Source organism: Pseudophryne corroboree, chromosome 4, assembly GCF_028390025.1.
Source record: "Pseudophryne corroboree isolate aPseCor3 chromosome 4, aPseCor3.hap2, whole genome shotgun sequence".
Classification (NCBI taxonomy): Eukaryota; Metazoa; Chordata; class Amphibia; order Anura; family Myobatrachidae; genus Pseudophryne; species Pseudophryne corroboree.
Window position 1 is genome coordinate 393,997,810 of NC_086447.1, and position 16,964 is coordinate 394,014,773.

Sequence of the window (16,964 nt, forward strand, 5' to 3'; positions counted from 1 at the left end):
ACGACGTGCTCGTAATGAGTGTGAGTATAAGGAGCTTGGGCACCGCGGTGAATGTCTTTCATTTTGATATGGGATACAGTCATTACTTCAGGCAGTACTTTTCCAATGTAACACAATCCCTCTGAGTTTGGGGCAAGCCACTTATACGCCTTTCTCCCACATATGAAATATGCATCATCGGGGAGAACATATGGGACGGAGTATGACATAACCATGTTACAAACTTTCCATGTGAAATCTCCTAACCCTAACTCTTCCATCTGTCTAGTACACGTATCCGGTTGTACGATAAGTGCACAGTATCCTGGTGATACTTCTCCAACTCGCATGGTTCTACTTCCTAGAGTGTATCTATACCGGAAAAATCTTCCACTGTCGGCTATGTGGCATATAAACTCTGAATCTATGGGCATTCTATCGGCTCTATGTGAAAATGTCATGGTTTGATTACTCCATGACACTTCCCAATTTCCCGGCTTTCGGGGATTGGAAATGTTAAAGCATACTAAGGACCTATCCACATGATATTGGTGGAGCTTCAAACTAGGAGGACTAGAGATATTAAACCTCTTGTCCACCGGCCTCCCACCACTTAACTCAAGTACCTCTCCTACAGTTAAAGGGAATGGTACTAGCCCTGATTTGCTGTGACCTTGAGGTGCTTGAGAGCATACCCAACAGTCTGTCTGGTTTAACACTTTACCCACTAAGGAGTGATAGTCACTCAATGGATGCCGGTCCATGTGGATATTAAAACTGGACTGACATTTCTTGATGCACCCATCCTCAACTATATTGTCACAATGCCTACAGATGCAGTTTTCTTCAGCTACCAATCCTTCACAATTCCTTCTATTGTCAATGCTACCAGATCGTTTTCTGATACTCGCCTTTACTCAGTGATTGTGTTGCTCTTGGAAATCTATGCCTCCATCCTGGTCATCCGAACCCATTCCAGATCCTTTCTCGACCTCCATGGTACTCTCACCGAAACAGACTGCTCTGGTCAACAATAGGGTCAACAGGAAAATCCGGATTACAGTCTCTTGGGGCGAGTCCATCTTACAGGAGGAGAAAGAGAAATTTGTACTGGGGGTACAAAAAATAATTTGAGGGGAAATAAAAATGTTACGATGCTTTTGTCCTCTAGTCTTGTTGTTCTTGCTCTGTTGTCATCTTAAAGGTGCTGTCTCTCAATCTTCCAAACAAACATTCCGGTGATACAATATTCCTTCCAAATCTGCGATCTTTCTGTAAGGAGCAAAAATCTTGCATTACCATTTGTCTAACTGATGTGTGACATACCATCTGTAAAGCATGAGAACATGAGAGAGAAGAGAAAAAAAAACAAACGAGAGAGAGAACAATTCATATATATGTTACATAAAACAACAAACAAAAAAACATTGTCAGATTTTCCGTTCACCATCAGGCTGTCACACCATCACATCCATTGGTATCTTTGCGCAGTCTCCCCCACCAGTATTTCCACACTTCACCCTTTTGTGCCTGGCCAGGACACACCGATGTCGGTAGGTCACACTGGGGTTAGGTAGACTTCTGCAAAGACCAAGTAGCTATGTGATGTTTGAGTTCTGCCGATGAACGTCAGAGATGGGGAAAAAGAAACATTTACAGATAAATTACAAAGTTTACCCGGCCGTTCCTGTGTCTACAAGGAACTGACCTCCCAATATCATTAACTGTAACCTCAGGTTTACTACCAGTCCTAATGATCAACTTCCTGACTGCATATTACAGGTGCGGCCCAAACTTCTTCCTAGGTGATTCCTGATTACAATTTCGTGTATCATGACTTTGCTCATGTTTTTGTCTAGGGGGTTGATATACCTTTTGTGGATCTTTAAACCTACAACTTCGTGCAAAATTACCTTCCTTCTGGCAATTATAACATCTTATCACCTTTGACTTACCCACAGGGATCTGAGGCTTCTTACCTCCCTGTGCTTCCCTGTTTCTTTGGATATCATGGTCATGTCGTTGTCTAGGGGGTTGATATGACTTTTGTATATTTCTTGATCTACAATCTCTTGCAAAATGTCCCTCTTTGTGACAATGATAACAAACTATCACATTTGAATTTCTCACAGGGGTTTGGGGCTTAAGCTGGTGTGGCTTCGTTGTCAGGGCTTGTCTACTGATTGTCATTTGCTTACTGCCCTGTGACTCCAGGTGTCTTTTGATGTTCCATTCATGGTCAATAGCAGTGGTCAATAGCAGACTCTCTCAAAACCGCCACCGAGATACCTCTCCAGTTAGGTTGAGAGGTTTGTACCCTTGTTCTCAACACTTCCTGTAAACCATCCATTAATACCTTAACCGCTATATCTCTATGCTGTGCATTTCTCTCAATGTCCGTGATCCCAGTGTCTCTAGCCATTACTTGCAGTGCTCAATTGAAATAATTAGAAGTACTTTCCCCCTCTCTTTGTGTTATGGAGAAGATTTTGTTCCACTCGACAACGGCTGGGAAATATACTTCTAACTGTCGGTTGATCTGCTTAATACATTCCTGATTGTGTTCCTCTGTATGAGGTACTTCTGTGTCTAATTTACAATCAGTAATAAATTTCGCAGGGTCAACACTGGAGGGCAAACATGCCCTCAGCACTGTCCGCCAACCTTTGTTGGTGGGTTCTGTGGAGTTTCCTAGTTCTTTAATAAACCTCTGACATGCAACTAGATCTTTCCTAGGATCAGGGAATTCAGACATAATTGCTCCTAATTCTGTCCGGGACCAGGGACGGCGCATTGCACTGTCCCTGGCGGGAATGATTCCCTGAGCGTCAGTCTTCCCATTGGGGACTGTGATCACCCTGACAGGATTAAATTCAACCACATCATCTTGTGTTGGTTCTACAATATGAGATACATTTGTTTGTGCGTGATATATAACACCGTACGTACCTGTGGACACAACCTCACCTGACCCTCCGTTAGGGGGTTCAACTACTGCCTTTACCGATTGGGTCGCGTCCACCTGGATGTCTCGTATGATGGCTGCTGGAAAAGGTGCCGACATCGTGCTGGGCTCACTTTCTTGTTTGTAATCCTGAGGGAAGTTTAACATGGGGTGCAACTTGCACGGGTTAACAGTTGTACATTTAACAGTTTTACTTTTATCATTGTTACATTTACTACTACCATAATTATTAATACAGTTGCTAAGTGCATTTTTATCATATACCAGTGTGCCATTCTCTGTAACCACTTTCTCTCTTGTTGCCATATTTTTCTTACCAAAGTGAGAGTCAGCTGTGTAAGCTAATCCTCCTTGTATTTCACTTTCCCGTTGCCATAACTGTAAACAATCATAATGTCGGATCCGCCTCTTCGCGGACTTAATTAGACATATCCTTTTCTTTAAATTTTGTAACACCTTGGGACTAAAACTGCCTACCCGTGGGAACTTTTCCCCATCATGCACAGTCATTCTTTCCCATTCATCGCACAAAACCTCTGATACCTTGCCGACCCTATTGGCCGGCTTACTAAATCAACCTGAACCAAGGTTGATCGCCCCCTACCTGAACAACTGGCCCCCATCTTTGCAGGTGTTGCTTTCACTACCTCTGACCTTCAAATCAGGGTCTTCAGCGAACCCTTACAAAAACCAAGATGTCCGGGGTAGGCCGACGGTGAAAGTTTACTGAGTACCTTCACACACTCGCCCACGTCGACCAATACGCCCACACACTGCCTTAGCGCTGGCGTACTCAACCTAGGGCCCCTGCAACCTGAACCTCTATTTACTGGAACGTGTGGGTGTGATCCGAAGAGCACTTACCCTTCCCAGTAAATATCAGTTGCTGGAGAGTTCCTGAGTGACCAGCAAACTTCCCTTAAAATAAAAAAAATTACACAAATCACGTTAGAATGTACAAATAGCGTTTATGACCCCTTTAGCGTACGCAAATGGTACTGGGTCAAGTTACAAACTAATGCACACAATTACATGCGGTACAATCGTACTGCACATAAGCAACTAATCTTATGTGCGGAACGACCAACGGAATCGAAAATTACAGCTGCAAATTCCTTCAGCCAGAGCTTAATGGCCTATATGGGTACCGCACCAACCCTCCTGGGGTTGTGCTTCTTGACTCTAATGCTCTTATTTCAATATTTAACAAGGGATGCCTCCCAAGCCACCGCGTTGTCACTTTCACGGATGTACCTCTACGAGAACTCGATTTCTAGGTTCCAACCAAAATGAGAAACTTATATATATATATATATATGCACACACTCTTTCACCTCATATACTCTTTACTTTCGTTTCTGTACAGAAATCCCTTTCATTCAGTATCGCAGTCTAGTCCCAGAGGAGTTGCAACTAGAGAAGGATCTTTTACGCTAAAATTTAGGACACTGAGATTAACTAGCGCTATTATCGCGTTGCTTCCGTATCGCCTACTAAAACAATACTATCATGTGATTTGTATTATGTGGGCGTACCCATACGCTCCGTTGCGTAATATATGCTACGTGTGTCGACCCTTGCATCGCGTACGCTTGTCCCGCCCTTTGTTAGGGACACGTGTACACAGGCCAGACACGTCCACAGTAACACAAGTAACACGTTTCTATCAATGCAAATGATACTTAACTGTAATCATTTACCGAGCACCACACAGCCCTCCCTCGTATCTTAGGCAAAGCCGTGTGCGTGTTTTACAAATTACTCCCTTACGTATTAATTTTACTTTTAACTACCAATAGCAACAAATCTTTCTCAGCACGTTATCAATGATAAATGGCAAACAGGAAGGCGAGATGTGAAAATACACAGATGAAAATGCAATTCTAAATTAATCTAATAACATACATTGATGTCACACACATATAATATTTACATCTATGTACTAATCACTATTACATCTATGAGACCTTATTCAGTGCTTCTAATTTGCATATGACTGTGCTTTTAACTATCTGTGAAGGCGATTTCTTTCACTGCTGGGAGAAAAAAAAAACAGTTGAGAAGTATCACCAGTTACACAGGTTAATTTGCATCTCAATGGCCCATCTCACAAGTAGCAGAGTTAAACAGCCTCTTGAAGGGAGACAGAGGAAAAAAAAACAAAAAAAAAACAACAACTTTGTTTTATTTGTGTATTTCCTAAATCAAATATTCATTTTACTATTAACTTACATTAAACTCTATCTAAACTATTTATAATTAATTATGATATGGATTAAATAAATGCATTGGAAACTCATAAATGGTGATTTCTTTTTGACAATGGATGGCTGATTATTCCTGAGTCAACTGAAAATCAGCCATTCAGAAAAAAAAACTGACCTTCCCAAAATGGCCGCTGCTCCTCCCCCTTCCACATCCATGAGGGCTACACAAAATGGAGGACAGACCATGCGGCTTCTTTTGTCACAAGGAAAATCATCATTCAAGCCCCTGAAGTTATTTTTTTTAAGCCTGGGTCAAAAATAAAACTATCAAGCTATGCAGAGTGATTAAAAATACTTTCAGAAATTAAAAATCGTTTAAAAAGACAATAGCGTAACGTTCTTACCTTACTCGGATTCCACAAGCATACCTACAACCCAAGAGAATCAGACGCAGACGCACATCCGATCAGCACTACAAGATACCACCTTTCCGCCCTTTGGTGATCGATAAAGTCTGCGCGTTTTCGCCTGACTGCGGATATGAGGTGGACCGGACTTGCCCCCAATTGATAGAGTCAGTTTTCTACCTTTTAACACAAGCTATTTACTAATACCTTCAAGCCGTAATGGCCGCTAAACCACGTGCACATGCTATGCACTCCGTACGCTATTGGCATACAAAGACCTCGCACGTGGTACGCAAGTTACGAACACACGCTTCGCTGAATGTACGGAATACACACAGCGAGCGTACACACAGATAATAACCTTTTAAACCTAAAACACAGAGCATGATTATACTGTAAGTCTTAGTATTGAGATACTGTAATGATATAACACTGGTTAACCTGGATATTTAAGCAAGCTGTTTGAGTGATTGAGATACTCAGAAACCCTTTGTACTAGCTAGAGAAACACAGACACCTTGCTGAGGTTCCAACACCTTTACTAACGAGATTTAGCTTTGTAAAAAGGGAAAATACAGTTAACAGCTTATACACTACAGCACTAACATAAAACACCTAAACCGAATACTAGACATAAATATACAATAGCGTCTTAATCCTAAACAATAACAGTGAGAGAGAGAGAGTATGGCAAATACAGACAGAGAATAAGTTGGTCACAGAGAACTTACACACGTGGGGAATGATCGCTAGCGCAGTCCTGGAAACCAGCTCTCTAGTTAGTCAATGATGAAAACCTTTGTGGAGAGAAGACTGAGCTGGCCCAGGCTGGTTGTTCTTATATACACAAAGTACAGTACACTACAAAGGGCCCTACAATCTTATTGTTCATTGGACACAGGAATCTGTCTTCGCATTATAACCAAAGGTCATAGGTTTGTTTGAACAGGTGGGCTGTGACTATTTCAAACTGCTCAGGTGGGAGGTATCCTCTGGATTCCCCCTGCATGTGTAATTAAACTGCAAATACTGTAAATGTCCATAAACTTCTTTTAAACATAACTATACGCTGGAGCGACCGATCTCTTCCTAACCAACACCGGAATGTTTCTAATAAAATACTCTTCGGTTAGGTACTAAACACCACCGCTCAGACCCTGTCTGACCCTTCGTATCATGCAAAGAGGAATTCCTTTGTCCCTGAACCAGTTACACTAATCATACTTACAGATATTATTAAAGGGAATATTACCTACAAAACCTGCTATGTGGGTTAAATATACTATAAACGAGTCGCCCGCTACAAGCTCATAAGCTCTACCATAAATACGCATATACCGCGCGTACTCGCTGGAGCGAGTGTACACAATTTGCGGACATGTGCACGTACAGCAGACTATATGCATGAGCAGCGGGCATGTGCATGGGGTTAAATATATGGCAATGTGAAGCATGATATTTTTCGACTTTGACACCTCCTATATAATATACTGGTGGTCCCCAGTCCCCACAATAAAGCAGTGTGAGCACAGATATATGCAGCACACTGAGCACAGATATGGAGTGTTTTTCAGGCAGACAACGTATACTGGTGGTCACTGTCAGCAAAACTCTGCACTGTACTCCTCCTATATAATACAGCTGCTCCCCTGTCCCCACAATTAAGCAGTGTGAGCACAGATATATGCAGCACACTGAGCACAGATATGGAGTGTTTTTCAGGCAGACAACGTATACTGGTGGTCACTGTCAGCAAAACTCTGCACTGTACTCCTCCTATATAATATACTGTTGGTCCCCAGTCCCCACAATAAAGCAGTGTGAGTACAGATATATGCAGCACACTGAGCACAGATATGGAGTGTTTTTCAGGCAGACAACGTATACTGGTGGTCACTGTCAGCAAAACTCTGCACTGTACTCCTCCTATATAATACAGCTGCTCCCCAGTCCCCACAATTAAGCAGTGTGAGCACAGATATATGCAGCACACTGAGCACAGATAAGCAGCGTTTTTTTTCAGGCAGAGAATGGATAAAACTGGTGGTCACTGATCAGCAAAACTCTGCACTGTACTCCTCCTATATTATTAATATACAGCTGCTCCCCAGTCCCCACAATTAAGCAATAAGAAAGCAAAAATATTTGCATCAACAATACACGGAGAGGACGCCAGCCACGTCCTCTCCCTAACATTTCCAATGCACGAGTGAAAATGGAATCCGAATCTCGCGAGAATCCGACAGCGGGATGATGACGTTCGGGCGCGCTCGGGTTAACCGAGCCATACGGGAGAATCCGAGTATGCCCCGGACCCGTGTAAAATGGGTGAAGTTCGGGGGGGTTCGGTTTCCGAGGAACCGAACCCGCTCATCACTACTAAGCACACAGCCAAAATATCAAAGGAGTGGCTACAGGACAACTTTGTGAATGTCCTTGAGTGGCCCAGCCAGAGGCCAGACTTGAATCCGATTGAATATCTCTGGAGAGATCTGAAAATGGCTGTGCACCATCCAACCTGACAGAGCTTGAGAAGTGCTGCAAAAAGGAATGGGTGAAACTGCCCAAAGATAGGTGTGCCAAGCTTGTGGCATCATATTTAAAAAGGCTTGAGGTCGTAATTGCTGCCAGAAGCGCATCAACAAAAAGTATTGAGCAAAGGCTGTGAATACTTAAGAATACTTATGTACATGTGATTTCTTAGTTTTTATTTTTAATAAATTTGCAAAAATCTCAAAAACACTTTTTTCACATTGTCATTATGGGGTATTGTGTATAGAATTTGGAGGGAAAAAAATAATTTATGCCAGTTTGGAATAAGTCTGTAACATAACAAAATGTGGAGAAAGTGAAGCGCATTGAATACTTTCCAGATGTATTGTACGCATGTAAGGAAACATATATTTTGTGAATATTTTGTACCTGATACAGGACAGGTGGATGCAAATACATATTAGTGATGATGACTTATTGCAAACTACAGTGGGTGCATATGTTGCCTTTGCAGATTTGTACACTTGAGATGTGTAAGGCTTTTGTCTCATTTCAGTTCCCAACTCACTGGTTTAACACATGTTGATGGATAACAAAGGGTTTTTACAGTACATGTGTGTATTTCTAATCCCAGGTAAACAGCAGGTACTAGGACTCCGAGTCTAGGAGCAAAAAATAGACATCATTTTTACAATAAGATGCAATTTACTGTTTTTGTGTGTGTGTTTTTTGTTTTTTTGTTATATTCTTTCTTTTGCCAGATATGGTTTGGAAAAAATACACTATTCTTAAATTTAAAACAGCATTCTTGGGGATATATTTACTAGAGATGAGCGGGTTCGGTTTCTCTGAATCCGAACCCGCACGAACTTCATGTTTTTTTTCACGGGTCCGAGCGACTCGGATCTTCCCGCCTTGCTCGGTTAACCCGAGCGCGCCCGAACGTCATCATGACGCTGTCGGATTCTCGCGAGACTCGGATTCTATATAAGGAGCCGCGCGTCGCCGCCATTTTCACACGTGCATTGAGATTGATAGGGAGAGGACGTGGCTGGCGTCCTCTCCATTTAGATTAGAAGAGAGAGAGAGAGATTGACCTGAGGCTGATACTGTAGAAGAGAGTGCAGAGTTTAGTGACTGACCACAGTGACCACCAGCAGTGCAGTTGTTTTATTTAATATATCCGTTCTCTGCCTGAAAAAAACGGTACACACAGTGACTCAGTCACATACCATATCTGTGTGCACTGCTCAGCCCAGTGTGCTGCATGCCTGCATCATCTATGTATATATTATATATCTGACTGTGCTCAGCTCACACAGCTTATAATTGTGGGGGAGACTGGGGAGCACTGCAGTGCCAGTTATAGGTTATAGCAGGAGCCAGGAGTACAAGACAGTCACATACCATATCTGTGTGCACTGCTCAGCCCAGTGTGCTGCATCATCTATGTATATATTATATATCTGACTGTGCTCAGCTCACACAGCTTATAATTGTGGGGGAGACTGGGGAGCACTGCAGTGCCAGTTATAGGTTATAGCAGGAGCCAGGAGTACATATTATATTAAAATTAAACAGTGCACACTTTTGCTGCAGGAGTGCCACTGCCAGTGTGACTGACCAGTGACCTGACCACACTGACCACCAGTATAGTTAGTAGTATACTATATTGTGATTGCCTGAAAAAGTTAAACACTCGTCGTGTGACTTCACTTGTGTGGTGTTTTTTTTTTTATTCTATAAAAAACTCATTCTGCTGACAGACAGTGTCCAGCAGGTCCGTCATTATATAATATATATACCTGTCCGGCTGCAGTAGTGATATATATATATTTTTTATATCATTATTTATCATCCAGTCGCAGCAGACACAGTACGGTAGTTCACGGCTGTAGCTACCTCTGTGTCGGCACTCGGCAGTCCATCCATAATTGTATACCACCTACCCGTGGTTTTTTTTTCTTTCTTCTTTATACATACATACTACTACATCTCTTTATCAACCAGTCTATATTAGCAGCAGACACAGTACAGTACGGTAGTTCACGGCTGTGGCTACCTCTGTGTCGGCACTCGGCAGTCCGTCCATAATTGTATACCACCTAACCGTGGTTTTTTTTTCTTTCTTCTTTATACATACATACTACGACATCTCTTTATCAACCAGTCTATATTAGCAGCAGACACAGTACAGTACGGTAGTTCACGGCTGTGGCTACCTCTGTGTCGGCACTCGGCAGTCCGTCCATAATTGTATACCACCTAACCGTGTTTTTTTTTTCTTTCTTCTTCATACATACATACTACGACATCTCTTTATCAACCAGTCTATATTAGCAGCAGACACAGTACAGTACGGTAGTTCACGGCTGTGGCTACCTCTGTGTCGGCACTCGGCAGTCCGTCCATAATTGTATACCACCTAACCGTGGTTTTTTTTTCTTTCTTCTTTATACATACATACTACGACATCTCTTTATCAACCAGTCTATATTAGCAGCAGACACAGTACAGTACGGTAGTTCACGGCTGTGGCTACCTCTGTGTCGGCACTCGGCAGTCCGTCCATAATTGTATACCACCTAACCGTGGTTTTTTTTTCTTTCTTCCTCATACATACATACTACGACATCTCTTTATCAACCAGTCTATATTAGCAGCAGACACAGTACAGTACGGTAGTTCACGGCTGTGGCTACCTCTGTGTCGGCACTCGGCAGTCCGTCCATAATTGTATACCACCTACCCGTGGTTTTTTTTTCTTTCTTCTTCATACATACATACTACTACATCTCTTTATCAACCAGTCTATATTAGCAGCAGACACAGTACAGTACGGTAGTTCACGGCTGTGGCTACCTCTGTGTCGGCACTCGGCAGTCCGTCCATAATTGTATACCACCTACCCGTGGTTTTTTTTTCTTTCTTCTTCATACATACATACTACGACATCTCTTTATCAACCAGTCTATATTAGCAGCAGACACAGTACAGTACGGTAGTTCACGGCTGTGGCTACCTCTGTGTCGGCACTCGGCAGTCCATCCATAATTGTATACCACCTAACCGTGGTTTTTTTTTCTTTCTTCTTCATACATACATACTACGACATCTCTTTATCAACCAGTCTATATTAGCAGCAGACACAGTACGGTAGTTCACGGCTGTAGCTACCTCTGTGTCGGCACTCGGCAGTCCGTCCATAATTGTATACTAGTATCCATCCATCTCCATTGTTTACCTGAGGTGCCTTTTAGTTGTGCCTATGAAAATATGGAGAACAAAAATGTTGAGGTTCCAAAATTAGGGAAAGATCAAGATCCACTTCCACCTCGTGCTGAAGCTGCTGCCACTAGTCATGGCCGAGACGATGAAATGCCAGCAACGTCGTCTGCCAAGGCCGATGCCCAATGTCATAGTACAGAGCATGTCAAATCCAAAACACCAAATATCAGTAAAAAAAGGACTCCAAAACCTAAAATAAAATTGTCGGAGGAGAAGCGTAAACTTGCCAATATGCCATTTACCACACGGAGTGGCAAGGAATGGCTGAGGCCCTGGCCTATGTTCATGGCTAGTGGTTCAGCTTCACATGAGGATGGAGGCACTCAGCCTCTCGCTAGAAAAATGAAAAGACTCAAGCTGGCAAAAGCAGTAGCACCGCAAAGAACTGTGCGTTCTTCGAAATCCCAAATCCACAAGGAGAGTCCAATTGTGTCGGTTGCGATGCCTGACCTTCCCAACACTGGACGTGAAGAGCATGCGCCTTCCACCATTTGCACGCCCCCTGCAAGTGCTGGAAGGAGCACCCGCAGTCCAGTTCCTGATAGTCAGATTGAAGATGTCAGTGTTGAAGTACACCAGGATGAGGAGGATATGGGTGTTGCTGGCGCTGGGGAGGAAATTGACCAGGAGGATTCTGATGGTGAGGTGGTTTGTTTAAGTCAGGCACCCGGGGAGACACCTGTTGTCCGTGGGAGGAATATGGCCGTTGACATGCCTGGTGAAAATACCAAAAAAATCAGCTCTTCGGTGTGGAACTATTTCAACAGAAATGCGGACAACAGGTGTCAAGCCGTGTGTTCCCTTTGTCAAGCTGTAATAAGTAGGGGTAAGGACGTTAACCACCTCGGAACATCCTCCCTTATACGTCACCTGCAGCGCATTCATAATCAGTCAGTGACAAGTTCAAAAACTTTGGGTGACAGCGGAAGCAGTCCACTGACCAGTAAATCCCTTCCTCTTGTAACCAAGCTCACGCAAACCACCCCACCAACTCCCTCAGTGTCAATTTCCTCCTTCCCCAGGAATGCCAATAGTCCTGCAGGCAATGTCACTGGCAATTCTGACGAGTCCTCTCCTGACTGGGATTCCTCCGATGCATCCTTGCGTGTAACGCCTACTGCTGCTGGCGCTGCTGTTGTTGCTGCTGGGAGTCGATGGTCATCCCAGAGGGGAAGTCGTAAGCCCACTTGTACTACTTCCAGTAAGCAATTGACTGTTCAACAGTCCTTTGCGAGGAAGATGAAATATCACAGCAGTCATCCTGCTGCAAAGCGGATAACTGAGGCCTTGACAACTATGTTGGTGTTAGACGTGCGTCCGGTATCCGCCGTTAGTTCACAGGGAACTAGACAATTTATTGAGGCAGTGTGCCCCCGTTACCAAATACCATCTAGGTTCCACTTCTCTAGGCAGGCGATACCGAGAATGTACACGGACCTCAGAAAAAGACTCACCAGTGTCCTAAAAAATGCAGTTGTACCCAATGTCCACTTAACCACGGACATGTGGACAAGTGGAGCAGGGCAGGGTCAGGACTATATGACTGTGACAGCCCACTGGGTAGATGTATGGACTCCCGCCGCAAGAACAGCAGCGGCGGCACCAGTAGCAGCATCTCGCAAACGCCAACTCTTTCCTAGGCAGGCTACGCTTTGTATCACCGGTTTCCAGAATACGCACACAGCTGAAAACCTCTTACGGCAACTGAGGAAGATCATCGCGGAATGGCTTACCCCAATTGGACTCTCCTGTGGATTTGTGGCATCGGACAACGCCAGCAATATTGTGTGTGCATTAAATATGGGCAAATTCCAGCACGTCCCATGTTTTGCACATACCTTGAATTTGGTGGTGCAGAATTATTTAAAAAACGACAGGGGCGTGCAAGAGATGCTGTCGGTGGCCAGAAAAATTGCGGGACACTTTCGGCGTACAGGCACCACGTACAGAAGACTGGAGCACCACCAAAAACTACTGAACCTGCCCTGCCATCATCTGAAGCAAGAAGAGGTAACGAGGTGGAATTCAACCCTCTATATGCTTCAGAGGTTGGAGGAGCAGCAAAAGGCCATTCAAGCCTATACAATTGAGCACGATATAGGAGGTGGAATGCACCTGTCTCAAGCGCAGTGGAGAATGATTTCAACGTTGTGCAAGGTTCTGATGCCCTTTGAACTTGCCACACGTGAAGTCAGTTCAGACACTGCCAGCCTGAGTCAGGTCATTCCCCTCATCAGGCTTTTGCAGAAGAAGCTGGAGACATTGAAGGAGGAGCTAACACGGAGCGATTCCGCTAGGCATGTGGGACTTGTGGATGGAGCCCTTAATTCGCTTAACAAGGATTCACGGGTTGTCAATCTGTTGAAATCAGAGCACTACATTTTGGCCACCGTGCTCGATCCTAGATTTAAAGCCAACCTTGGATCTCTCTTTCCGGCAGACACAAGTCTGCTGGGGTTGAAAGACCTGCTGGTGAGAAAATTGTCAAGTCAAGCGGAACGCGACCTGTCAACATCTCCTCCTTCACATTCTCCCGCAACTGGGGGTGCGAGGAAAAGGCTCAGAATTCCGAGCCCACCCGCTGGCGGTGATGCAGGGCAGTCTGGAGCGACTGCTGATGCTGACATCTGGTCCGGACTGAAGGACCTGACAACGATTACGGACATGTCGTCTACTGTCACTGCATATGATTCTCTCACCATTGAAAGAATGGTGGAGGATTATATGAGTGACCGCATCCAAGTAGGCACGTCACACAGTCCATACTTATACTGGCAGGAAAAAGAGGCAATTTGGAGGCCATTGCACAAACTGGCTTTATTCTACCTAAGTTGCCCTCCCACAAGTGTGTACTCCGAAAGAGTGTTTAGTGCCGCCGCTCACCTTGTCAGCAATCGGCGTACGAGGTTACATCCAGAAAATGTGGAGAAGATGATGTTCATTAAAATGAATTATAATCAATTCCTCCGCGGAGACATTGACCAGCAGCAATTGCCTCCACAAAGTACACAGGGAGCTGAGATGTTGGATTCCAGTGGGGACGAATTGATAATCTGTGAGGAGGGGGATGTACACGGTGATATATCGGAGGGTGATGATGAGGTGGACATCTTGCCTCTGTAGAGCCAGTTTGTGCAAGGAGAGATTAATTGCTTCTTTTTTTGGGGGGGTCCAAACCAACCCGTCATATCAGTCACAGTCGTGTGGCAGACCCTGTCACTGAAATGATGGGTTGGTTAAAGTGTGCATGTCCTGTTTTGTTTATACAACATAAGGGTGGGTGGGAGGGCCCAAGGACAATTCCATCTTGCACCTCTTTTTTCTTTTATTTTTCTTTGCGTCATGTGCTGTTTGGGGAGGGTTTTTTGGAAGGGACATCCTGCGTGACACTGCAGTGCCACTCCTAAATGGGCCCGGTGTTTGTGTCGGCCACTAGGGTCGCTAATCTTACTCACACAGTCAGCTACCTCATTGCGCCTCTTTTTTTCTTTGCGTCATGTGCTGTTTGGGGAGGGTTTTTTGGAAGGGACATCCTGCGTGACACTGCAGTGCCACTCCTAAATGGGCCCGGTGTTTGTGTCGGCCACTAGGGTCGCTAATCTTACTCACACAGTCAGCTACCTCATTGCGCCTCTTTTTTTCTTTGCGTCATGTGCTGATTGGGGAGGGTTTTTTGGAAGGGACATCCTGCGTGACACTGCAGTGCCACTCCTAAATGGGCCCGGTGTTTGTGTCGGCCACTAGGGTCGCTAATCTTACTCACACAGTCAGCTACCTCATTGCGCCTCTTTTTTTCTTTGCGTCATGTGCTGATTGGGGAGGGTTTTTTGGAAGGGACATCCTGCGTGACACTGCAGTGCCACTCCTAAATGGGCCCGGTGTTTGTGTCGGCCACTAGGGTCGCTAATCTTACTCACACAGTCAGCTACCTCATTGCGCCTCTTTTTTTCTTTGCGTCATGTGCTGATTGGGGAGGGTTTTTTGGAAGGGACATCCTGCGTGACACTGCAGTGCCACTCCTAAATGGGCCCGGTGTTTGTGTCGGCCACTAGGGTCGCTAATCTTACTCACACAGTCAGCTACCTCATTGCGCCTCTTTTTTTCTTTGCGTCATGTGCTGATTGGGGAGGGTTTTTTGGAAGGGACATCCTGCGTGACACTGCAGTGCCACTCCTAGATGGGCCAGGTGTTTGTGTCGGCCACTAGTGTCGCTTAGCTTAGTCATCCAGTGACCTTGGTGCAAATTTTAGGACTAAAAATAATATTGTGAGGTGTGAGGTATTCAGAATAGACTGAAAATGAGTGGAAATTATGGTTTTTGAGGTTAATAATAATATGGGATCAAAATGACCCCCAAATTCTATGATTTAAGCTGTTTTTTAGTGTTTTTTTAAAAAAACACCCGAATCCAAAACACACCCGAATCCGACAAAAAAATTTCGGTGAGGTTTTGCCAAAACGCGGTCGAACCCAAAACACGGCCGCGGAACCGAACCCAAAACCAAAACACAAAACCCGAAAAATTTCAGGCGCTCATCTCTAATATTTACTAAAGTGGAGATGTTGCCCGTATCAACCAACCATATACTGGTTATTATCTTCTAAAAGGTGCTAGACAAGTGATAAGTAGAATCTGATTGGTTGCTATGGGCAACATCTCCACTTTTGAAAACACACAGTTTAGTAAATATACCCCTTGCTGTCTGTTATATAAATTAGAAGCAAATTATCTGAATATTAAGGAACATTTAAATTATTATATGTATTGTTTATCTTACATAATTGGTTTTCCCATTTTCTTGATTAGTGCCAGTAATTCTGGAGTTCACTTTGGGGAATTTTTATTTTATTTGTTAATATAATCACCCTCAGTAGTCTGCATTTTGCATTTCTTCTGCAGCAAGTCTTCCTTCTTTCTTTTCTCTCCTTTAAATATACAGTACCTGATCAGCTTTTTGCAAAGTATCCGGAGGTATTCAGCTACCAATTAAATATAAAATTGGATGTTGCATTTGCATATACAGTAACTGCCAAAGGTGATTAAGATCCATGAACACTACCATCAGACTTTAATTTATGCACATCTAAAGGACTGGGAAGATTTCTTAGTTAGAATTTGCCCGCAATAATCATATTCATGAAGATATAGATACAATGCAATTTTCTTTCTCTCTATTACCCATCATAAATTTCTGCTTCCAATTTCTTCCACTTTATCATTTGTTCCAAGACAATTGTAAATTAATTCTCATTGCCCTTCTTAAAGTCTCGGTTATTTGAAAGGTATATGTTATTAGAAATTGTTGTCAGGCCTGCCTATCCAAACCCATTATTGCCCTTGACTACATGTGTGCCTCATTCTCATGGTCACCATTCCCTCTGAGCTCCTGCCTAGTGGGGAAAGCCTAGCACCGATACCTGTAAGTCACAACAAATTATGTTACCTCCACGCGGAAGTTCCTGTTAAGACTGGACCTTAGTTATTCTCCAACAAGTCAGTGAACCATTGACAACCAGTACCAGCAAGTTAGGAGCACTTAAAATGATTATTAGTCTAACATAAGCTGTCCTCAGAACCACAAAGCTTTATATTGTGAATCATGAACACTGTATAGCCAATATAGA

General features: G+C 43.8%; 1 protein-coding gene across 1 annotated transcript in view; it reads left to right on the forward strand.

Annotated features, from left to right (window-relative positions):
* Window positions 1-16,964, forward strand: part of HCRTR2 (hypocretin receptor 2) — a 292,533-nt gene that overhangs the window by 105,160 nt on the left and 170,409 nt on the right. The gene's annotated exons all lie outside the window — the stretch shown is intronic.